Source organism: Balaenoptera physalus (assembly GCF_965194825.1).
Source record: "Balaenoptera physalus genome assembly, chromosome: 2".
NCBI lineage: Eukaryota > Metazoa > Chordata > Mammalia > Artiodactyla > Balaenopteridae > Balaenoptera > Balaenoptera physalus.
The window spans coordinates 85,233,069-85,258,731 of NC_138883.1; the positions used below are offsets into that span (position 1 = coordinate 85,233,069).

The 25,663-nt window shown below is 39.6% G+C and overlaps 1 protein-coding gene and 2 pseudogenes across 4 annotated transcripts in view; 1 reads left to right on the forward strand and 2 right to left on the reverse strand.

The window, feature by feature from the left end:
* The window catches only part of MGA (MAX dimerization protein MGA), a 159,373-nt gene that overhangs the window by 3,402 nt on the left and 130,308 nt on the right, over positions 1–25,663 (forward strand). The window lies entirely within an intron of this gene.
* LOC309654889 (large ribosomal subunit protein uL1 pseudogene) lies at positions 4–21,395 on the reverse strand (annotated as a pseudogene). Its single transcript has one exon. The product of its transcript is annotated as a large ribosomal subunit protein uL1 pseudogene (transcript).
* Positions 21,497–24,593, reverse strand: LOC309654709 (N-terminal kinase-like protein pseudogene; annotated as a pseudogene). The gene is made up of 2 exons: positions 24,492–24,593; positions 21,497–23,519 (listed from the first exon to the last, which is right to left on the reverse strand). The product of its transcript is annotated as an N-terminal kinase-like protein pseudogene (transcript).

Below are 25,663 nucleotides of genomic sequence, written 5' to 3' on the forward strand. Positions count from 1 at the left end.
GGGGGGCGATGGCGTCACGTGGACGCCACAGCCAATCGCACTCCGAGGCGCACCCACAGCTTTCCCCGGCGCCCCGGGGTGCGACGTGTTCAGTGAGGTTCGGCTCTGCCCTGCAGGTCCCAGTACTCTTTCGAAGCGCGTGTGCGGCCTGTAAAGTCTGGCCGCGGGTTTTCGTGGCGTCCTGCTCCACTGTGAGCACGGACGACAAGTTCTCGGCAAAATGGCTGCTGGAAAGAGTCGCCTAGCAGGGGGAGCGCTGGGGCCGCGTGAAGGTCACATGACGAGGTTGGCAGCGCGTGCTGCTGGCGCGGGGAAGGGGGAAGGGGGGAGGGGGAAGGGGGAGGGTGGAGGGTGGGAGGGGAGAGGAGTGGCCAGTCATGTGCTCTCGGCTGCGCTGTTCCTCGGTTTTCCAGCGCCTTTGCTTTGGCCGGACTGGCTGCTTTTACTCCTCCCACCTCGAAGCGTGGCAATCGTCGGTGAGAAGCTGTGTGGTGTGGTGGAATGAGCAGGGTTCTGGGAATGAGGAGACCTCGGGTGTAGGCCTTTGACTACGTATGCAATTAGCAAGTCATGTTGCCACTCTTGGCCTCTATTTTCTCGTATTTTAGCTTTATATAGGAGGTTTTTTTTTTTTTTTTTTTGAAGCCCTTAAAAGGTGTATGACCTGTACTTCATCCCAATGTCATGCTGATAGCAAAATAATTAAAAACGAACAGGTCATTAACAATCATTATGAGACAAGCCGGTCTCCCCACAGGAGAAAACCCACACCAATCCCCCTTCCTCCATCATTACAGGAAACTTGATGGAGGTAACTTGTTATAATGTTCTGGGCATGTCTGTCCATATTTAGCAGTAGGATTTATACTCTGTACCTGCCCATTATCTCATTTGAAAAGTATTCTATCTTTTAGACGTCTAGTCCCTATGTGTTTTCCTGGAAAGAAATCAAGAGATAAGTAGTATTGTCATAACTGTGGAGATGGGGAAATAAAAGGAGTTAGAGGGCACATGCTCATGTCCCATAATGCTAACTAGAAGTCGTCTTCTGAACATGGCGGGCCAATTTTTTGAGGCTTCCTGCTACCAGCCTTTGGTGTTTTTCACAGTTCTCAGCTTCCAGTTTCAGCTCTTCATTTTACCAAGGGTCAAGGCCTTAGTGAAATGAAGCAGGCATAAATTATGTATTTTTCATATCATTGCTTATGCTTTATAGTACCCTTTGATGTATCTTAAAGAGCCTTTGAATTTTGTGGGAGTACAATCTGGAAAACATTTATTGAGCAATCATGATAATAATAGTTATCACTTTTAAACAATTATAATAATAGTTAACATCTTTCTAGCATAGTATTTTATATGTCTTAATTCATTTAGTTCTTGTAACAAACCTGTGTTAAGTACTATTATCTCCATTTTACCAATGAAGGAAACAGCAATAGAGAGATTAAGTAACTTGCACAAGGTCATATGACTGATAATTTACATAATTCCAACCAGTATTCCTTTTGAAAACTTGACATAATGATTCTAAATTTCATTTGGAAGAATGAACTTATAAAGTACAAAAATTTTTGAAAGATGAAAGTTAAGGGGGGGGACTTGTACTAGTGAATATACAAATAAAGCTATGATAATACAATAAGTGGTAACTCTGGAATAGAGCAGTGGGACAGAATAATAAATCTAGAAATATATAAGACTATTTAGTATTATACAGGTGGCATTTCATGTTGAGAAAGAATTTTGAAATTGTGTTGGAATAATTGGCTAATCATTTGAAAAAAATAAAATGGAATCCTACCTTAAAATGTAAATAAAATAAAATCTGGGTGAATTAAATATAAAATATGAAGTCAAAATTATGCTTCCAAAAAAAAAAAATGGGTGAACAGTTTTCTAATCTTGGCATAGTATGAGCTGTTCTAAGCATGATTGCAAAGGCAGATTGATAGAATTATTACATAAAACAACCCCCAGTTGGCAACAACACCATCAAGTTAAAAGACAAATTTACTCATTTTGTATCCACTTCACATATTTATTGAGTGTGTACGATGTGACATGCAGTTTTTCAGGTGTAGGGGGTCCAGTGATAAGTAAAGCCAGGCAAAATGTGGGAAAAAAAATTTGCACCATGCGTTGGACCCAGAAGGTTAATGACGTTAGTATCTAGTAGATCGTCAAAAGACCTGAATAGGTAGATCACACGCATAGAGAAATAAAAATAACTAATAAAGATAAAAATACATTATTTTCCACTTATAAGCAAATACCACAAAACAACCCCCCCCCAGCAGATGAGCATACATGTGTTAAAATATTAATATCTAGTATTGGCATAGGAGTGGGGAAATTGGCACATTAATACACTGCTGTTGGTGGATATTTACATTTGAACATCTTTTCTGGAGAACATTTTGACTATACTTATTGAAAGCATTAATGACCTGTATGTCCTTTCACTCAGCTGCTCCTCTTCTTTTAAATTTTATTTATTATTTATTTTTGGCTGTGTTGGGTCTTTGTTTCTGTGTGAGGGCTTTTTCTAGTTGCGGCAAGCGGGGGCCACTTTTCATCGCGATGCGCGGGCCCCTCACTATCGCGGCCTCTCTTGTTGCGGAGCACAGGCTCCAGACGCGCAGGCTCAGTAGTTGTGCCTCACGGGCCTAGTTGCTCCGTGGCATGTGGGATCTTCCCAGACCAGGGCTCGAACCCGTGTTCCCTGCATTGGCAGGCAGACTCTCAACCACTGCGCCACCAGGGAAGCCCTCCTCTTCTTTATTAAGGCACTAATTGGTAAGTTTGCAAAAATGTTCATTAAGAGTTGTCTTAATTCTTTTTTTTTGGCTGCGCCGTGTGGCATACGGGATCTTAGTTCCCTGACCAGGGATGGATCAATGCCCCCTGCATTGGGAGCATGGAGTCTTAACCACTGGGCCACCAGGGAAGTCCCTGTAGTATTTTTTTATAGTAGCAAAAAACTGGAAAAACTTAAATGTTAAATAATGGTGGATTGGTTAAATAAATAGGATTCCTTCATAGAGGGTAATACCTTGTAGCTAGTAGACAATGATAGAGATTTCTAGTAATGACTTGGAAAGCACATTATATATATTGTTAAGTGTAAAAAGCAGGTTATAAAATGATGTGCAGTGTGATCACATTTTTGTAGCAATATACCTCTACGTGTCCGTTTACATAGAAATCTAAAATGGTATATATCAAACATAAACTAACGGTGATTTTACTTGAATGGTAGGATTTTTGGATGAATTTAATAAAAAAAAAACTTGTTATTTTTTGGAACAGTTTTAGATTTATAGAAAAATTGCAAAGACAGTATAGAGAGTTTCCAAATACCCAGCACCTAGTTTTCCCTATTATTAACATGTTATGTTAGTACGGTATATGTGTTGTAATTAATGAAGCAAGATACATGATTATGAACTAAAGCACATAATTTAATCAGATTTCTTTAGTTTTTATCTAATACCCTTTTTCTATTCCAGAATACCATCTAGGATACCACAATACTTTTTAAAAAATGTACTAGTGCTTTGTTGGTGGGTGATATTACCAGGAAGAAGGTGTCGGGGAAAAAGGAAGTGAGGTAGGGAAAGAGTGAAAACAAACATAATGCATGTGTGACCCAGATGGCCATAGCTTCGCGAACAAAGCTGGCTGCCTGATCTTCCAAGGCATCTCCAGAGAGTTCATATGAAGCTCTTGCCTCTCAGAACCTTCCGTTACACAACCACAATACTTTTAGTAATCATGCCCTCTTAGGATCCTCTTGGCTATGATAGTTTCTTAGACTTCTGTTTTTGATGACCTTGATAATTTTGAGGAGTACTGGTCAGATGTCCCTGAGTTGGGATTTGATGTTTTTTTCATTATTAGACTGGAGTTAAGAGTACATACTATCAACATGACTTGTCACTCTTGATGTTTACCTTGATCACCTGCCTGTGAATTTGGTTTTTAAATGTTTGCTTTTCTGTAATTTCTGTTTTTTAAAATAATCTGTTACTTGTTTTTGGTATAACAAAAAGTATTTGTTATAATACTCTGGGCATGTCTGTCCATCTTTATCAATAACATTTATAGTAAATAGTACATTGATAAGCTAATAATATAGAAAGATGATAGTAGAAGTTACAGTCAAAGAAAAAATAACTGGCCAAATTGCTGGAAGGGCTAATTATGAAAAGGAATTAAAGGCATTAGTACACTATAGCTTGTTTTAACAGTCTTTAAACTGTTTTAGGAAGAACAGCCTGGTAACCATGAATTATGCATAACAGGATGAAAATATAAATAAGATAGATTAGGCCTATTAGGTAAATTCATTCATTCAACAACAAATAATTAATGAGCCCTACTGTATATTATACCAGGTGTAGGGATTGAGCAGTGACTAAGACAATGTCTTATTTATAATGGGAATTTATAGTCTAGTAGATAGACAATAAGGTAATAAATAATATGATTTCAGATATTATCAAAGTGCTGTGAATAAAATAGTACTACCGGATAGAGAGTGGTGGTGGTAAGCTTGGTAGTTCTTTTACATAGGTCACGAGGTAAGGATTTTCTGAGGTAACATTTGAGGATAAAGAGACCTGAATGATAAGGAGCAAGCCATGCTAACATGTGGAGCATTTCAAGCAGCGGGAATACTAATGCAAAGATTCTGGGGCAAGAATCAGTTCGGGATTTTTCAAGGAAGTGCAGGAAGGCTAGTGTGCTAGAGTTTGGAGACTGCTGCAGTGTTAATTGGTGGTGGTGGCTGTGGTAGGGTAGGGTAGCAGGAAATGACACTGGGAAGCTGGTGGGTCTCAGATGGTATAGAGCCTTGTAGACCAGAAGGGCTTTGAATTTTATTCTAAGTGTGGTGAGATCCATTGGACAGTTTTATGAAGAAAAATTATACAATCTAATTTATGTTTTAAAAAGATTACTTTGACTACTGTAGAGGAAAGAGGGGCAGCAGGAGACCATTCAGGAAGTCATTGGAATGGTATGGTGAAGTATGGTGGCTTTGGGTCAGGGAGGCAGTGATGGAGACAGTGAGAAGGGGTTGGATTCAGGGTATATGTGGAAGGTAGAACCAATAGAATTTGCTGATAGATTAGTTGTGAGAGGTGAAAGAAAGAGAGGGATCAAAGATTATTGCAAGGTTTTTAGCTAGAGCAACTAGTGCCAGGTAGAGAGATGGAAAACTGGAAGGAGCTAGTTTGGGGTTTAAAATGAACAGTTTAGTTGGATACGTTGAATTTGAGATGCTCACTGGTTATCCAGGAATAGATAGTTGATTGTTTAATCTGGAGCCCGGAGTCAAAGTCATGGCTGTGAATATACATTTGGGATGTCATCAATACATAGATGGTGTTTAAAAACCTGGGTCTGGTGAGAAGAGGGCCGGTGACTGAGCCCTGAGACTAAGCTGAAAGCATGGACAGAGGAATAAGTCACACTTAGATTTCTTTTGTATCTGCATCAGCACAGTATTTACTGTGTCTATATGGTGTTATATTAAATAAAGCCTTTGAGATGGTTGTAATGTACCTTAGGCTCTTCCTGCTACATAAACTGATTCTTCAGGTTTTTGTGTCTGTCCTATTTGAAGATTTCTACTTTCTCTACATTACCTGGGGGGCATAAACTCCAAATTTCATAGTTTAGCATACCAGACCTATCATTGTTGAACTCTACCCTACCTTTCTCTCTTTATCCTCTTTCCTCTTTATCATTCCTGTCATGCCCAACATGTTCTGCATGTGTATAGCCCTCTATTTGCCTAGAATTCTCTTTTCTACCCCTCTTCCTGCTTGTTGCCTCAAACTCCCTCAGTCTTCAATGTCTAGCTTAAATTTGCTATATAATTTCCCAAGATTCCGCAGATAGAAGTTGGCTCTTCAGTGCACAGTACTTCCTCAGCTTTGTTGTTGGTACTTTAATTTATAGCAGAATATAAAGTTGGTTGATTTTTTTTTTTTAAACTTTGAAAGACATTTATTTATTTTTTAAATTTATTTATTTTTGGCTGCGTTGGGTCTTCATTGCTGTGCGCGGGCTTTCTTTAGTTGCGGCGAGCGGGGGTTATTCTTCGTTGCGGTGCGCGGGCTTCTCATTGCGGTGGCTTCTCTTGTTGTGGAGCATGGGTTCTAGGTGCGCGGGCTTCAGTAGTTGTGGCTCGCGGGCTTTCGAGCTCAGTCTCAGTAGTTGTGGGGCACGGGCTTAGTTGCTCCACGACATGTGGGATCTTCCCGGACCAGGGCTCGAACCCATGTCCCCTGCATTGGCACGCGGATTCTTAACCACTGCGCCACCAGGGAAGCCCCAAGTCGGTTGATTTTGATTCATTTGTTTCCCCAGTGCTTGGCATGCCCAATCTAATGCTTTGAAAAAGTTTAGAAGTTTTGTTTTGGCAAAAGAGAGTAAATAACTAAAACTAGACCTTATAATACTAGATGTTATAATACACAATCATATGGATCATTAGCTGAGATATTTAGATTTTTTTTTTTATGGTTTTATGAGTTGTTGGTTTTAATGATATTTATTGTGATGGAATTTAGCCAGTACAAAGTTTAATGAAATGATGTCAGTTAGGAGTCTTAGTTCAGAGACATTTTAGGAATGGTTTAATCTCTAGAGTTGAATAATGCTTATTCTTTGGAGGCAAGCTATTATAATAGATTTTTCCTCCACTTGCCCACTTTCCCACCCACCTTCTCAGTAGTCAGGAATTCTATTTTAACATTACACATGTTCTTTGAGCTCTTTGCTAGAGGAGAAGCCTAATGTAATAAATCCAGTAGAATCAGCAGTACTCACCCCAGAAATGTCCTTTTAACTGTTGCATAGAGAGAGGCTTAATGGTGGGTATCGTAGGTGTGAGGGTTTCAGTCTGTGAGCTCAAGTAGGGTTAATTATTTTGTCATTCAATTGTAAGCATGTATTGAGCACCCACCATATATGGGCACTGTATGAGGTGCTGTGGGGGACACACAAAAGAAGTAAAAGTCATGGTTCCCTGCACACGAATCCCTGACAGTTTAGTCAAGGAACTGAAACATAACGTTAAAAAGGAATTTAATCTTAACAAGCAGTATATCAGTAAATGCAAAGTACTGTGGTGTAAATCAAAGACTTTGCATTTCTTAAGCCCATAATTATATTCTCAGAGCTATATGCAGTCTTATCTTGCATCAATTTTCAACATTTTGACCTGACTTGCAAGCTCTGCATTCTCTCTTGTCCTTTAATATTTTTAGTTTCAAAAAGATACTATTGATTTGACTCTTAAAAAATATATATTTTTTCAAGTTAGTAAATCTTTTTTTTTTTTTTTTTTAATTTATTTATTGGGCTGTGCTGTGTCTTAGTTGCGGCATGTGGGATCTAGTTCCCTGACCAGGGATGGAACCTGGGCCCCTTGCATTGGGAACATGGAATCTTAGCCACTGGACCACCAGGGAATCCCTGATTTGACTCTTTGATGTGATGAAAGCCCTGTATAGGAAAAGAGTGCCCTGCCAGTACATTGCTTTCCAACATTTTATTCCTTCACGTCTGTAAAGCAAATAGGTAATTTGAAAAGGTGGAATGCCATTTAGTCTTTATAAGTGTGACAGAGGCATCCTTTTGTAGTTTTGCTGTGTGTAGGTTTTCTTCGACATATTTTCTCCTACCTGAGGCTGCAGGGGTTGGGCGCTGGGGGGAGGGTAGAAGAGTAGAGAACCTAGAGAAGAAATTGTGTGTGTGTATGAATATGAGTTTAAAAGCACTTATTTGGGGATTTGGATTATAAAAGCAGTTTTCTTCTCATTTGAGAAGATATGAAAAACATAGATAAGCACAAAGAAGAAATAAAAATATGCTAACTCCCACTGTTAACCTTATTGGTATGCTTCTAGGCTTTTTTTTTTTTTATTAGCAAGTTTTGTTTTTTAATAAATAAAATGAATAGTTCAGCTACCTTTAGAAATGAGTAGATAATTGTCTTTACGTAAGGTGGATCAAATCAGATTACTCTCAATAAAATTCTTTGGTAGCTTCTCATAATAAATGGAATCAAGTTGAGACAAGTTCAGATTCTTTAGCCTAGTACTTACAGCCCTCTACCTTACAGCTTATCTCATTTACCATGTGTCTCCCTCAGACACATCTTTGTTCTATCCATACTACATGTACTACTTGCAGGCCTCTAGACCAGGGGTTGGTAGACTTTTCCTGTAAAGGGCCAGATAATAAATATTTTAAGCTTTGTGGGCCTTACTGTTTTTGTCAACAACTACTCACCTGTGCTGTGGTAGCATGAAGGCAGCTATCGACAGTAGGTAAATGAATGATCATGGCTGTGTGCAGGGAAACTTTATGGACACTAAAATTTGAATTTCATGTAATTTTTGCATGTCATAAAATTTCATTAATTTTTTTTCAACCGTTAAAGAATGTAAAAAGCATTCTTAGTTTGTGGGCTATATAAAAAAAGATGGCAGGACATGGCCTATGGGGTTGTAGTTTGCTGACCCCTGTTCTAGACTGCCGCGATTTCTGTACCTCTGCCTTTATTCACTGTCCCTCCCCTCCATTTCTTTCCCTACTATGACTGTCTTGTTTAGAACTCATTTTAGATGTCATAGTCTCAGGGAAGTTAGAATTTTTTAGATCTTTTTCTGGTGATAGAAGTGCTAGTCAAACCTGTATCACTGTATTTATTTGACTGTATTTTAAAAAATTATAGTAAAATACGTATAATATAAAATGTACTGTTTTAACCATTGTTAAGTGTACAGTTCTTTGGCACTAAGTATGTTCACATTGTTGTGCAGTCATCACTACCATCCATCTCCAGAGTTTTCATCTCTCCAAGCTGAAACTCTGTACCTATAAAATGCTAATTTATCATTCTCCTCTTGCCCTAGTCCCTGGCACACCATTCTGTTTCTGTCTCTGTGAATTTGACTACTGCAGATACCCCACATAAGTGAAATCATACAAAATATTTGTGTTTGTGGAACTGGCTTATTTCACTTAGCCTAATGTCTTCAAGGTTCATCTCTGTTGTACCATGTGTTAGAATTTCCTTTCTTTTTAAGGCTGAAAAATATTCCATTATATGTATATACCACATTTTTTGTGTATCCATTCATCTGTTGATGGACATTTGGGTTGTTTCTACCTTTTGGCTATTGTGAATAATGCTGCTATCAACATGGATGTACAAACATCTCTTCGAGTCTCTGCTTTCAGTTCTTTTGAGTATATATCTAGAAGTAGAATTGCTGGATCATATGGTAATTCTGTATTCAATTTTTCGAGGAACTGCAATGGCTGCATCATTATGACTAAGTTTTTAATTTTTTTCTGTTGTAGTTTTTTTTTTTTTAATTGGAGTATAATTGCTTTACAATGTTGTGTTAGTTTCTGCTATACAATGAAGTGAATCAGGTATATGTATACCTATATCCCCTCCCTCTTGGACCTCCCCCCCCCCCATCCCACCCATCTAGGTCGTCACAGAGCACGAGCTGAGCTTCCTGTGCTTTATAGGATGTTCCCACTAGCTTTCTATTTTACCTATGGTAGTGTATATATGTCAATCCTAAGCTCCCAATTCGTCCCACCCTCCCCTTCCCACGCTGTGTCCACGTGTCCGTTCTCTATTTCTTCGTCTCTATTCCTGCCCTGCAAATAGGTTCATCTGTACCCTTTTTCTAGATTCCACATATATGCATTAATATATGATATATGTTTTTTTCTTTCTGGCTTACTTCACTCTGTATGACACACTCTAGGTCCATCCATATCTCTACAAATGACCCAGTTTTATTCCTTTTTATGGCTGAGTAATATTCCATTATATATATGTACCACATCTTCTTTATCCATTCATCTGTCATTGGACATTTAGGTTGTTTCCATGTCCTGGCTATTGTAAATAGTGCTGCAATGAACATTGGGGTACATGTGTCCTTTTGAATTATGGTTTTTTTCAGGGTATATACCCAGTAGTGGGATTGCTGGGTCATATGGTAGTTCTGTTTTTAGGTTTTTAAGGAACCTCCATACCGTTCTCCACAGTGGCTGTATCAATTTACATTCCAACCAACAGTGCAAGAGGGTTCCCTTTTCTCCACACCCTCTCCAGCATTTATTGTTTGTGTATATATATATATTTTTAAGTTTATTTATCTATTTATTGGCTGCATTGGGTCTTGGTTGCTGTGCGTGGGCTTTCCCTAGTTGTGGTGAGTGGGGGCTACTCTTTGTGATGTGCGGGCTTCTCATCGCAGTGGTTTCTCTTGTTGTGGAGCATGGGCTCTAGGCACGTGGGCTTCAATAGTTGTGGCACGTGGGATCAGTAGTCATGGCTCGTGGGCTCTAGAGCACAGACTCAGTAGTTGTGGCACACGGGCTTAGTTGCTCCATGGCATGTGGGATCTTCCTGGACTAGGGCTCAAACATGTGTCCCCTGCATTGACAGGTGGATTCTTAACCACTACTCCATCAGGGAAGCCCTGTTTGTATATTTTTTGATGATGGCCATTCTGACCGGTGTGAGGTGATACCTCATTGTAGTTTTGATTTGCATTTCCCTAATAATAAGTGATGTTGAGCATCTTTTCACGTGCCTGTTGGCCATCCATATGTCTTCTTCGGTGAAATGTCTATTTAGGTCTTCCGCTCATTTTTTAATTGGGTTGTTTTTTTTGATGTTGAGCTCCATGAGCCGTTTGTATATTTTGGAGATTAATCCTTTGTCTGTTGCTTCATTTGCAAATATTTTCTCCTATTTTGAGGGTTGTCTTTTTGTCTTGTTTATGGTTTCCTTTGCTGTGCAAGAGCCTTTAAGTTTAATTAGGTCCCATTTGTTTATTTTTGTTTTTATTTTCATTAGGAGGTGGGTCAAAAAAGATCTTTCTGTGGTTTATGTCAAAGAATGCTCTTCCTATGTTGTCCTCTAAGAGTTTTATAGTGTCCGGTCTTACATTTAGGTCTTTAATCCATTTTGAGTTTATTTTTATGTATGGTGTTAGGGAGTGTTCTAATTTCATTCTTTTACATGTAGCTGTCCAGTTTTCCCAGCACCACTTATTGAAGAGGCTGTCTTTTCTCCATTGTAAGTTCTTGCCTCCTTTGTCATAAATTAGGTGCCCATATGTGCGTGGGTTTATCTCTGGGCTTTCTATCCTGTACCATTGATCTATATTTCTGTTTCTGTGCCAGTACCATACTGTCTTGATTACTGTAGCTTTGTAGTATAGTTTGAAGTCAGGGAGCCTGATTCCTCCAGCTCTGTTTTTCTTTCTCAAGATTGCTTTGGCTATTCAGGGTCTTTTGTGTTTCCATACAAATTGTAAAATTTTTTGTTCTAATTCTCTGGAGAATGCCGCTGGTAATTTGGTGGGGATTGCATTGTATCTGTAGATTGCTTTGGGTAGTACAGTCATTTTCACAATATTGATTCTTCCAATCCAAGAACATGGTATATTTCTCCACCTGTTTGTGTCATCTTTGATTTCTTTCATCAGTGTTTATAGTTTTCTGAGTACAGGTCTTTTGCCTCCTTAGGTGGGTTTATTCCTAGATATTTTATTCTTTTTGTTGCAGTGGTAAATGGGATTGTTTCCTTAATTTCTCTTTCTGATCTTTTCGTTGTTAGTGTATAGGAATGCAAGAGATTTCTGTGCATTAGTTTTGTATCCTGCAACCTTACCAAATTCATTGATTAGTTCTAGTAGTTTTCTGGTGGCGTCTTTAGAATATTCTCTGTATAGTATCATGTCATCTGCAAACAGTGACAGTTTTACTTCTTTTCCAGTTTGTATTCCTTTTATTTGTTTTTCTTCTCTGATTGCCATGGCTAGGACTTCCAAAACTATTTTGATTAAGAGTGGTGAGAGTGGACATCCTTGTCTTGTTCCTGATCTTAGTGGAAATGCTTTTAGTTTTTCACCATTGAGAATGATGTTTGCTATGGGTTTGTCATATATGACCTTTATTATGTTGAGGTAGGTTCCCTCTATGCCCGTTTTCTGGAGAGTTTTTATCATAAATAGGTGTTGAATTTTGTCAAGAGTTTTTTCTGCATCTATTGAGATGATCATATGGTTTTTATTTGTTAATTTGTTAATATGGTGTATCACATTGATTGATTTGTGCATATTGAAGAATCCTTGCATTCCTGGGATAAATCCCACTTGATCATGGTGTATGATCCTTTTAATGTGTTGTGGATTCTGTTTGCTAGTATTTTGTTGAGGATTATTGTGTTTATGTTCATGAGTGACATTGGTCTGTAATTTTCTTTTTTTGTGATATCTTTGTCTAGTTTTGGTATCAGGGTGATGGTGGCCTTGTAGAATGAGTTTGGGAGTATTCCTTCCTCTGCAATTTTTGGAAGAGTTTAAGAAGGACAGGTGTTAGCTCTTCTCTAAATGTTTGATATAATTCACATTGAATATGGTAATTCTATATTTAATTTTTTGAGGAAGTTCAATGCCTTCATCATTATGACTGAGTTTTTTAAAATAAACTTTTTTGGGGAATAATTTTAGATTTATAGAAAAGTAGCAAGGATTATACAGAGGTTCTCCCTCACCCAGTTTTCTCTAATGTTAACATCTTACATTAGCAGGGTACGTTTGTCAAAACTGAGAAACCAACACTGGTACGTTACTATTAAGTAAACTGCAGACTTTATTTGGATTTTATTAGCTTTTCCACTAATGTCCTTATTTTGTTCCTGGATGCACTTGAGGATACTACATTGCATTTAGTCTATATTTTGTTTTGTTTTATTTATTTATTTTTAGTCTATATGTTTTTTTTTTTCCTAGTACTTAGCACAGAGCATGGTACATAATAGAGCACAGTGTTTCTTGAATGAATTAATCATCTTTTAATTTTTCTCTCTTTTTTTGGGGAATGTTCATTAACTTTCCTTTAGATTTACTTAACTGATTTATTTACCCTTATATCTTTTCATTCCTTGACTGTTTCTAAGGTCTTTTGCAATTTTTTTTTCACTAATTTGTTTTGAGGAAAAGTAATCATGGTGTATGTGGCAAAGACCGCTAACTGTTCACGTCTGCTCTCTCCTTGGTGCTCATTGCTAGTCAGAATCCCCCAGTCTCCTTTGCAGTTTGATGAGACCTCATGACTTTTCTCTAGTGGAATGTGACTGGAAATGGGCCTGACGTCCTTCATGTGTTCCTCTGTGTCCGCCTCTCCTGGCTATCTGGGATCCGACATCTGGGACAACCTTGGAAGCCTTGTACTCAAGATGGCAGAACTGCTGTCAGCCTGAGCCCTAGAATGACTCTGGAAAAGAACTGGTTTAACTAATGACCTGAATATTCACTCACCAGGCTAATATTTTGAGATCAGTTTGTTAGCCTGCCCTACCCTTTCTAATAAGTGTGTTACGTGGTCAGCTCTGAATAGGATCTGTATGAACCTTGAGTATTTATCTAATTAGAATTATATAATTATATTGGAAAGAGTGGGGGATGGGAAGTGTGCACATGTATGGAAATGTGAAGTGGAAGGAGAGCTAAATCTAATCTTCTATAATGGGAAGTTAATAGTGCCTAAAACTGGAGAAAAGAAATGGAAAAAGCATATTGTGATATGGAGGTATATGGCAGAAGATTCATTCACAAAAGTTGAAAATTTTTGCCCCTTGGAGTTGGGAAATTGTTGGGGTGGAGGACCATTGTTTTTTTTTTTTTTTATAAATTTATAAAATTAAAAAAAATTTTTTTTAAATTTTATAAATTTATTTATTTTATTTATTTTTGGCTGCGTTGGTCTTCGTTGCTGCACACGGGCTTTCTCTAGTTGCAGCGAGCGGGGGCTACTTTTTGTTGCGGTGCATGGGCTTCTCATTGTGGTGGCTTCTCTTGTTGTGGAGCATGGGCTTTAGGTGCGTGGGCTTCAGTAGTTGTGGCACACGGGCTCAGTAGTTGTGGCTCCCGGGCTCTAGAGTGCAGGCTCAGTAGTTGTGGCGCACGGGCTTCATTGCTCCGCGGCATGTGGGATCTTCCCGGGCCGGGGCTCGAACCTGTGTCCCCTGCATTGGCAGGTGGATTCTTAACCACTGCACCACCAGGGAAGCCCAAGGACCATTGTTTTTTGTAATAAGCCTTTATATTTATTCAAGTCTTTATATTCATGGATAACTTTGATAAAAACAAAAATTCAATTAAAGATATTTGGTAAAGAACAACACCAAAAATCCCAGTCAAATTCAGATTCTCCTTTACAGAAGCCACAAAGTTGATCAGTTTTTGCTAAATACATCTGGTAACAGGGAGCTTACCACTTTATGAGGAAACTTGTTTCATTGTTGGGTAGTTTTAGAGGTCAGAAGGTTATTCCTTATGCTGATGTGAAACCTTCTATAGAAACTTCCATTCCAGGACCCTCTAGTATATATGGAATAGTCTATTCCTGCTTTCATGACAACCTTCAAGTGATTCTTTAAATTATCTTCATAATCTATCCCATATCATTTAAAAAAAAATAAATTTATTTATTTATTTATTTATGGCTGTGTTGGGTCTTCGTTGCTGCGTGCGGGCCTTCTCTAGTTGCGGCGAGTGGGGGCTATTCTCTGTTGTGGTGCGTGTGCTTCTTATTGTGGTGGCTTCTCTTGTTGCAGAGCACAGGCTCTAGGGTGCGTGGGCTTCAGTAGCGGCGGCCTGTGGGCTCAGTAGTTGTGGCTCGCGATCTCCAGAACACAGGCTCAGTAGTTGTGGCTCACGGGCTTATTTGCTCTGCAACATGTGGGATCTTCCCGGACCAGGGGTCGAACCCATGTCTCCTGCATTGGCAGGTGGATTCTTTTTTTTTTTTTTTAACATCTTTATTGGAGTATAATTGCTTTACAATGGTGTGTTAGTTTCTGCTGTATAACAAAGTGAATCAGTTATATATATACATACATCCCCATATCTTCTCTCTCTTGCATCTCCCTCCCACCCTCCCTATCCCACCCCTCTAGGTGGACACAAAGCTGATCTCCCTGTACTATGCGGCTGCTTCCCACTAGCTATCTATTTTACATTTGGTAGTGTATATATGTCCATGCCGCTCTTTCACTTTGTCCCAGCTTACCCTTCCCCCTCCCCGGGTCCTCACGTCCATTCTCTATGTCTGCGTCTTTATTCCTGTGGTAGGTGGATTCTTAACCACTGCGCCACCAGGGAAGTTCCTACCCCTACATCTTAAATTTTCTAGGCAATGATAATGAAAATTGTCTTTGATTTTGAGACTGATTATCACCAAATCCTTCCAAATTCTGGTTCACTGGCTTGTGACTGTCCTGTAGATGTTGATTTGTTGGTTCTGCTGCAATTGGCTGTGCTGCACATACCTTTACTGCCTGGTGGCCTTAATGTGCAGCCGGTGTTCCTGTGTGATCTTCTCAAGAGCTGACCTCAGTGGTGCCTTTGGGATTATCAGTGTTGACGTTATAACTGCCCTTATTGGCCTATTCGCTTCTCCTGATACCACTAAAGTTCCTATTATGTTTCCGAAAGGTTAGCCTCATGCTTTTAATTTCTTACCGAAGACTTACAAGGAATTTGAGAAAAGTTTCTCTGGGCTTGGTAGTGCGCTGTCACATAGTGCCAGAGAATTCCTTCCTTGCCAGTAGTCAGCCAGGGTTCCTGAATAGAGCCCATGTACTTCTACTCTCTCTCACCTCAATAAGAATTCTCTTTTCTACCTGAGATTTTGCCTGGAGTGATTGGATATGGCCTGTTTCCTTATTATTTAAGCATGTTAGTTCTAACGTTCTGGGCTCCTATTGTCAGTTTTAAAGTCCTCCTGCAGGGAATTTCCTGGCGGTCCAGTGGTTAGGGCTCCGTGCTCTCACTGCCAAGGGCACGGGTTCAACCCCTGGTCAGGGAACTAAGATCCTGCAAGCTGTGTGGTGCAGCCAAAAAAAAAAAAGTACTTCTGCAAACCTAACAGCTCACTGCCTACTCTGCCCAAATTCCTCTTGAGAGGGAAATCACTCCGACCCTAGTCCTTTGTTGCACTTATAGCAAAGGCTGGACATAACATGTGTTGAAGAGTAGAGAAATATTAAGTAAATTGTGGCATTAAAAGTGAAAAGCACATATTAAATACTATGTAGCAACTTGCAAAATATGTTTTCAAAATAATGTTAAATGAAGAGTAGAACCCAAATTGCAAAGACCTGCTTTAAATTATGAAACAAACCCCAAAGCCTATAAAAATATATACAAATGCATGTAGAAATTCAGAGGACTAAAAAGTCATGGTCAGTGGTAAGATTGTAGGTATCTGAAATTATATTATGTATTGATTTTCTGTGTTCCCCATTAGAATGCAAGCTCTAAGAAGTCAGGGATTTTGGTCTGTCCTAGAACAGTGCCTGGCCTGTAGTAGTTTTTCAGCAAATCTTTGTTGATTATTTAATGAATTGAATGTGGAGATTTCTTTTTGATGGTTTTCATGTTTAATGCTATAGTAATGCTTGTTAAAATTAAATTAAAACAAAAATAAAAATTGAAAAGGAAATTCCCAATGATTTCAACCTTTTGAAAATATATTATAGTTTCTGCATATTCTCAACACCCTTGTTGGCCTTTTCTGGTCCTCTTTTTTCTCTTTTTTTCTGGTCCTCTTAAAAGGTGGTGCCCCAGACAGGATATACTAGTCCAGATTTTGGCAAGCCAGTCCAGCATATAGAGGAATATTTTCTTCTCAGGATCTGGATACCACATCTCTATTTTATTTTATTTTATTTATTTTTTTTTAGTGGTGGGAATATGGTTTGTTAAGCTGTGCCTTAGTATAGGCACTGGGGCTTGCCCATGGTGCTCTTAATGTACAAAGCCTGGACGTTCTGCCAATTTTTCTTGAGCAGTGACACCAGGAAGTTGACAGCTAAGTGGATGTTGTACACAAGCTCATCATTTGTCATCTTCACGTGGCCAACAGCCACTGCCAGACACAGCACCTTTTTCATTTGGAACTTGATCATGGACTTCACTTAATCAGCTTTGGCCACCATGTTCTCATTATGGGTCAGCAAGGAAGGGAACTTGCCAGCCTTATTCAGGCCAAGGCCCAGAATTCGTGGGATCTGCTTGATCAGAGGCTCTGAAGCCAAAAAGGCATCATACTTCTTGGGCAGCTTTCTGACCAGTTTCTTATTCTTGTTGAGTTTCTTTAGTGCCTCCATGTCCATATGGCGGATATCCACAGCCTTGGCCTCATCACACAGTGCTGCTGGTGCCCCAGAACACATATAGAGAACTTGGGGCAGGGAGTGGACTTAAGCCTGACGGTGCCTGAGAAGCGTTTGTCCTTCTGAGGGTTATAGTTCTTCAGGCTGACCTGAAGCTCCACCGTCTCCAAAAACTTCTGGCACTTGCACTGGTTTCCATGCAGGACTCCCCGCACTGCCTTGTAGAGGGTGTCGCGGGAGACTTTGCTGCTCATGGTGACTCGTGCTGAGATAAGCGGAAAAGAGCCACACCTCCATTTTAGAGTTTTTTGCAGATGTGACCCACTGTTGGCTTATACTGAACTTACTTTGTTGGTATTTAAAACTTTAGTTTTGCTAATACCATTATAACAATTTCCAACTCTTTCCCAATAAGTATTTACATGCTGATATAACAGAACTGGCCAGCTTGCCTTTCATGTATTTTTGTTTTCACTGTCCATTTTCATTGGAAGTGCTAAGTAGCAGAACATTCAAAAGTTGGGCAGCCAGAGAATAAAAGAAGCAAAACCTCTGGAAAGTCTACACATTTTATAATTATCCTCCAAAGACTTTAATGATGACTATACATTTTCTAGGTGCTTTCTTCAGAATTCCTGAAATGGTAGGAAGTTAAGTACTTAGATAAAAATCAGAAACTCATCTCTTGGCTCTGTCTTCAAATAGTGTTGAAAACCTGGTTTTTCCAGGAAAGTGAGCCATTGCAGTCTTACCATTATTTTCCAAATGCTTATCAACTGCCATCAGCCCTCCATTTTTCATGGCCATCATTGTCTCTTATATTCATAGACCAGGGGTTGGCAAGTTTTTTCTGTAAAGGTCCAGATAGTAAATATTTTAGGCTTTGTGGGCCAGAGGGTCTCTGCTTTAACAACTCATCTGTGCTGTTGTATCTCAAAACCAGCTGCAGACAATACATAAATGAATGGATGTGACCGTGTTCCAGTAAAACTATTTACAAAAGTAGGCATCAGGCCTAGTAGTTTGATGATCCCTATCATCTACCCACCACCTTTACCATCTAAGAAGATAGAATAGGAGAACTCTATGGTGGAACTCATTTTCTTTTAGAATTTTTGAAGGACCTGCTTCTAGCTTCCAGTGTTCCTTTTGAAAAGTCCCTTGCTCTTCTAATTTCATGATCCTTTTAAATTTTTATTTATTTATTTACTTACTTCGTGTTCCTTTTTTTAAACCAGTCATTTTTTTCCCCCTCTCTCTGTGAAGGCTTCTTGTTCCCACCACTTTCTCATCACTTTTCCTCCTCAGTACAGTGGAGATAATAATGTCTACTTTAGGCTTGCTGTGAGAATTGATAAGATAAGAATGTAAAGTGCTGAAAACAATGCTTGGCATATAGTAAGCACTTAGTAAATATTTGTTGCTATTATCATCAACATCATCATCATTTTACAAACTGAAATGCCTTTTTCAGTGTTTTGACAGCCCATAACTACCTCCTGGAACTCTTCCTGGAACTGTGGAGTCTTGATTTCATAGACAAAGTGTGGGATAGCTTGAAGTGATACTCTAGGGCTTTAGGATTAAGGAGTGGGAATGGAATAGTCCGTAGCCCTGAGCCTAATATAGAGGTTGGAGAATCATAAGAATTTTGTCCCAAGTTGCATTCACTAAGTTTGGAAGGAGAGGTCAGAGTACACATGTACGTTTCTCCTCCTCCTCCCAGGATTATGCATGTTAGTGTCAATCAGACTGTTTTCCAAGCTGTTAACTGTATTTATATTTTCAAAATGAAAGCTTTTCAGCACTGCAGGTTACTTTCCAGTTCTTTTTAAAGTGTTGTAACTGCCTTTTTATTTTAAATAGTTCTACTTCTTGCAACCAGCATTTTATATTGCCAGTAAGAATTTAAGATAATTAGATCAATAGAGGTAACCACGGTGCCATTTTGAAATAGTAGATTTGAAAAAAGCAGATTTTTCCATATTGAAATATTTTCATGCAGAAGCATACTTTATTTTCTCAAGTTCTCCTTAATTCTGTTTCTTGAGTATGCTCTGCCTTCTGAGTGGCATGCTAGTAAAGATATGGATAGGAACAGATATTCCTGTGTCATCTTTATGGAAAATAGGGAATCATTATAAAAGTCATTAATTACTATTTGTTTAAACATTTTTATTTTTGATGAGCCTAAAATTACATGAGATACACTTGCCTTGCCCCCAAAGTTCAGCCTTAATTCAGCTGGTTATTTTACTAGTGTTTGGTCCAGCAAGATAGGAAATCATTCTTACTCTGGGAAAAATAGCCTCCTTTAAGGGATACTTATATGCCAGACATTGTGTTAAGCACAATTATCTAATTTAATCTTCTAAGTGGTCTCTTCCTCTTGACTTTGTTCTCTTTTAGTATATTCTTAATATAGCAGCCAGAGAGATGCTGTTAAATCAGAGATGCGGTTAAAGTCAGGTCATGTCATGCTCAGAACCCTCCAATGGCTTCCTATTTCTGGCAAAATAAAAGCTAAAATCTTTACAGTGGCCTATAAGGTTCTATATGATCTGATTCCCTCTTAGTTCTCTGACCTCATCTTTTACCACTTACCCCCACTCTCTGCTCCAGCTCCTTAGCTTCCTTGCTTTTCCTTAATCATGCCTTTTCATTTCTGATTTCCTCTGTCTGGAACACTGCATGGCTGTTTCCTCAATTCTTTCATGTCTTGACTTGAATTTTGCTTTTTTCCCTATCGTCCTTCTCTGCTTTATTTATTTATATTTTTCCTGTAGCACCTATCACTAGATAACATATCAAATCATATATTTATTTATTTTGCTTGTTTGATATTTCCCTTACTAACATTTAAGTACCACAGGGCAGAGATTTTGTCTGTCTTGTTCACTGTTGTCTCCGCATCACTTAGGACAGTTGCTGGTGCACAGAATAAGTGCTCAGGAAACATTTGCTGAGTGAATGACTAAATTGCCACAATACTGTGGCATGGCCACTGTTATTACCTTCATTCAACAGGTGAAGAAACTGAAGCCCAGAGAGGTTAAATAATTTGCATAGGGTCACATAGCTCTTAACAATCCCCTTGAATGGCTTTATTTCCTGTTACATCTCATGCATTCTGTGCTCAGTCATAGGACACTATTTTTTTTGTGTGTGAATATCACATACACATTCAGGCTTTTGTGCTCATGTTGTTTCCTCAGTGGGAGTATTCTCCTTTCCTGCCTCCTACTGAGGTAGAACTTTATTTGCAGAAGAAATGGTGATTTAGAGAAGAGTCAAGGGTATGAAGGTTGTTTGGGGAGGTGGAAGGATGAATATTGTGAGCTAAGATCACATGGTGGGAAATGCACTATGGTCAGGGAGCAGTTTGGCTACAATGAGGTTTTGTTTAGGAGTATGATAGTAAGGTTAGAGAGGGAGAGAGTTACGCCCCTATTACTGGGAGCTTTGAGCTTCATGTTAAGGAGCTGATGTTTTTATCTTGTTGCCCTTTGAAGGTTTTTGAGCAGAAGAGTGATAATGTATCACACCACTTTAAAAAATACTTAATTTTGCTATGGTGATAAGAATGCTTTGGAGTGGGAAGAGGCTAAAATTAGGGACAATGTTTAGGAGATTATTAAAATCACATAGGCCTTACATGAGATGATAAAGGCTGAAGTTGAGAAGTGATAGTGGAAATAAAGCACAGAGATGAGATACTTAAAGTATAACTTTTAAAATCCAGACTCCTTACAGTGGCCTACAGCATGCTGCATGATCTGACCTTTGCCTACCTCTGCAGCCTTATCCCCTGTCACCTTTCCTCTCATTCTCTGCTGTAGCAACACTGGCTGTTCTTTGCTTTGAATGGACTGTTTGTCTTGACTCTAATGTCTTTGCACTTACCTTCTCTTTCCCTGGAATGTTTTTCTCCAAGTCTGGTTCATTCATTTCTCAGTTTAAATCACCTCTCAGGTCTTTCCTGACCACCAGTTTTAAAGCACCCTCCCTTATTGCTTCATTCTTTGTTGCTATTATCAGAGTATGTAATCATTATCTGACTTTAAAAATGTATTTGTCTGTCACTGCCCCTTAGAATGTCAATTTCATGAGCGAGGGGATTTTGTCGTTTTCGCTGCTATATTCTCGTACTAGATTTGAAATAGGACTTAATAACTCACCTGGCTTGGGGGAGTCCTCTAAGTCCAGGGTTTTCAGCTTGAATATCTACCATTGATCGAAACAGAAAAATGTGGAGGGATTTTGGTTTTTGAAGGCAAGATGGAGTCTGAGGTGGGGGCAGAACATCCAGATGGTGTTGTTCAGTAGGCAGTGGGAGATGTATAACTGCACCCTATGAAAATGGTTAGGACTGGAGCTATAATCCTTTTGTTTTTTTTAAAAATAAACTACAGTGTAACATACATATAGAAAAGTGCAGATATCATAAATGTTCAACTTGTTGAATTTTTACAAAATGAATATACCCTTGATGTAGTGCCTAAATCAAGAAAAAATTATTAGCAGCACTCTTGAGGCTCCCTGGTGATGAGCTATAATGTTTTAATTGGTATTTATTCTGTATCCTCTTTGATTATAAACACTTTGAGACAAGGACCATGCGTGTTTCACTTATCAAAGTAGTCTAGTAAGGTGATTTTTGTTGATGATTGCTCAGAGGAGTCTTACTTTCATTAATAGTCAACCCGGGGTGAGGAACTGTACTCTACAGGACTTTCTATTGATTCCAATCAGTCTTTGTTGTTTTCCTTGTCTCTGAACTCCTATAGCATCAGTCTACTACACTTGATTTAATACTTCATCTATGTTATCTGTGGTTCTTTAGTTTTTTCCATGTGTTCAGTTCATATCTCTATTAGAAAGTAAGTTCCTTGAGGTTGGGAACCTTGTCATATACTCCTCCCTCCCTCCCTCCCTCCCTTTGTTCCTTGAAATAGAATTTATTGTGGCTCTGATTATGTACACGTGAGATGTGCTTGCCAGGTGGGCCGGACTCACATGGCTTGTATAATACATACATCTGCGGGGCCTGCTCTCTGTGGCTGGGAAGCGCCCACACTGGCAGTTCAGTCCAGCTTCCAAGTTCTCAGCTTCATGGGGTCCTTGGCCACCTTTTTCTCAGCGCAGTTGGCCTCCATCTCCCGCTGATGCTCCTCTCATTTCTTCCAGCTTAGCTCGGTCTTCTCCTGTTGGCTCTCAGTCTCCAGGACCTCCCAGTGGTCATCAATCCCAAGAGTCCGGTCTCGGCTGGGCACCAGCCTCCTCTGACGTGCTGATAGGGTAGCGAAGGGGTCGCCTTTGTCATTAAGCTCCGGTCCATCCCAGTTATACTCGCTGGCCAGCTGTGTGTTCTCAGGGGGCAGCTCTGGGAGATTTGGCTCCTGCCAGCCCTGCTCCCACGAGCCCCTCAGCTTCCCAGCTGCTCCAGTCTGACTCCGCGGCTTTGTGGCCAGGGTTGCCGCTCTGCCCAGCCCAGCTGTCTTGGCCCCCAGTACTCCAGAAGTCCTGGTGGGCCGACACAGATTTGGCCTCCTGCTCCAAGCTGCCCCAGTCTTTGTCCTCCCATCTGTTGGCAGCACTGTTGTCCTCTTCTGTGTCCTTGCCCTCTTGTGTCTCCCAGTGGCCTCAGGTCGTGGATATGGCAGGGACAGGGGTGAGGGCTGGGGAAGGAAGTCCCTCGGGCATGGGTCTCTGGGGGATGTTGGTCTCGGCTGGAGCAGCTGTGGGGTGTGCATGGATCAGCACAGAGGTGAGGAAGGAGACCCCTGTCACGGCCCAGCCTGCCCAGCTGGCTGCATGAGAAGTCCACTTCGGCCAGCTGTGTAGGGCCCTGTGACACAGACTCCAGTTTGGACAGGCAGCTTCGAATGGCCTTGAAGGCCTCGTCCTGCACGGATGTCTCAGAATCCACAGTGAGGCTGTAAGAGCTCAGGCAGGATCTTGTGGGCTTAATCGTTCATCAAGTAGAGGTTGTGGGTGGCAGTGAAGCCCAAACACCCGTGACCTGGGATGGTGCAAAACGGTCCTTAGTGGCTCAGCTAAAGGCGGAGGTGAGGACCCTGTGTCTGGTGCTGGTACTGAAGTAAGAGCTGATTTTGCCCAGGCAAATGGTGGTATTGCACCAAATGGGGCCCTGTTCATCCTCGGCCTGCAGCTGCGTGAAGAGCTTCATCAGCTCCACGGTGAGGTTGGCCTCGTTTAGCTTTGGGGCCAGGAGCAGCATGGACTTGACCATCTGCTCCTGGGGATCATGGAGAGCCTACTCCTACAGGGTCACCACATATAAGTATTGTAACCAGGGAGCAGCAAATGTGCTAGGTGTCTTATTTCAGGACTCTTCTTTTCAGTAAAAATGATTTGTCAAATGTATAATTAAATGCAATTTAACTTTTATGAGATTTTTCACATTCACTTTTTTTTTGAAGTCTTTATCAGGGAGTTCCCTGGTGACCTAGTGGTTAGGATTCCACGCTTTCACTGCCGTGGCCCGGGTTCAATCCCCGGTTAGGGAACTGAGATCCTGCAAGCTGTGTGGCATGGCCAAAAAAAGAAAAGTCTTCATCAGAAAGGGTTGATTTAGGAAATATGAACATTATATTACTTAATTCTACATACTTCCCCGTGCTGTCCTTGTTCTTGTTCAATATTGTGTAGTTATATATGTATATCTGTTAATTATTTCCTTTTTGGCTTTCTCCAGTGCATTTAAAGTGAAATAACTTAGATGTGACTTTTAAGGAATATATTCATTATATAAACCTAGTTGTGTTTATATAATAGCATTATTACATATATTTTATTAATAAAGTTACTAGAGTTGCCTGCCTCCCAAGCACTTAAACTCTAAATGGAGGAAAAAAATAGACAAACATAGAATGCTTTATCAGTGGGATTTTGGGTCTCTACTTAATAGAAATTGGCTTTCATTATATACTTGATAACCTAAGGCAGCTCCTTTTACACAGTTAAAAGTCTGAAAACACTTGAATTTTACTAGGTGTGTCAGGAAGAAACTTTACATGGGCTTCTGCTTCTTAGAAATTTTCAGTATTTTAATTTATTGAGTACCTACTTTGTATAGAACCCTGTGTCAGTTGTTCTGAAGGATACTGAGACTGAATTTCTGCCCTCCAGGTGTTTACTAGCTATAGGATGGGCCATGACCCAAGGCACTGTATGATATGTCCAGTGAGTGTTGAGGAAACTTCACTGGAGAAAAAAATGAAATTACCAGCAGTTGAATAGTCTGGGTAAACTTGATGGAGAAGCTGTGATCTGAGCTGGACCTTGAAAGATGAATGGGATTTTTCTTTGTGCTAAGCACAGTGCACATAGCACTTTATGTGATTTTTTTTTTTTTTCTATTTAGTCTTTCCAGCAACCCTATGAGACAGGTGTAGTTTCCATTCCAGTTACAGAAATGAAGAAACTGGAGATTAGAGTGTGTGTTTCCAATGATTCCATATATATGTATGAAAATCATTAAAAAAGAAAAGTCTGGAAGGATACACACCCAATTTAAATATTGGTTACCTCTGGGGAAGGGCACTAAGATTTTGGAGGTGGAGGTCAAAAGGAGGCTTTGGAATTTTGGGTTGTCATTTAAAGGAGATGTATTACAAAAGAAATAAGTATTAAAAAGAAAAATAAGAAACATTTTGGAATTAAGGTAACAGGAAAGGAAATCTCAGGAACTAAAGCTTTTAGAAAAGAATAGAGATCTACTTGCGAAATAGTGGGAGTCAGATTTTGACTGACTCACTGAATCAAAAAATACAGGCATTTATTGGGACAAAACATGAGATCACCAAAGTTATTGAGTTTACATTAGTTTGTCATGGTGGAAAACAGCAGTTTTTTAACATGATTGTTATATCCACAAAGGTCATAACATTTTTTTGGTGCCTTGTTAAAAAAAATTTTTTTATTGAAGCATAGTTGATTTACAATGCTGTGCCAATCTCTGCTGTACAGCAAAGTGACTCAGTTATACACGTAGACATGCTTTTTTATATTATTTTCCATTATGGTTTATCACAGGATATTGAATATAGTTCCCTGTGTTATACATTAGGACCTTGTTGTTTATCCATTCTAAATGTAGTAGTTTGCATCTACCAACCCCAAACTGCCAGCCCACCCCTCCCCTCAACCTCGGCAACCACAAGTCTGTTCTCTATGTCTGTGAGTCTGTTTCTGTTTTGTAGATAGGTTCATTTGTGCCATATTTTAGATTCCACATATAAGTGATATCATATGGTATTTGTCTTTCTCTTTCTGACTTACTTCACTTACTATGATAATCTCTAGTTGCATCCATGTTGCTGCAAATGGCATTATTTTGTTCTTTTTTATGGCTGAGTAGTATTCCAGTGTATATATATGTACCACATCTTCTTTATG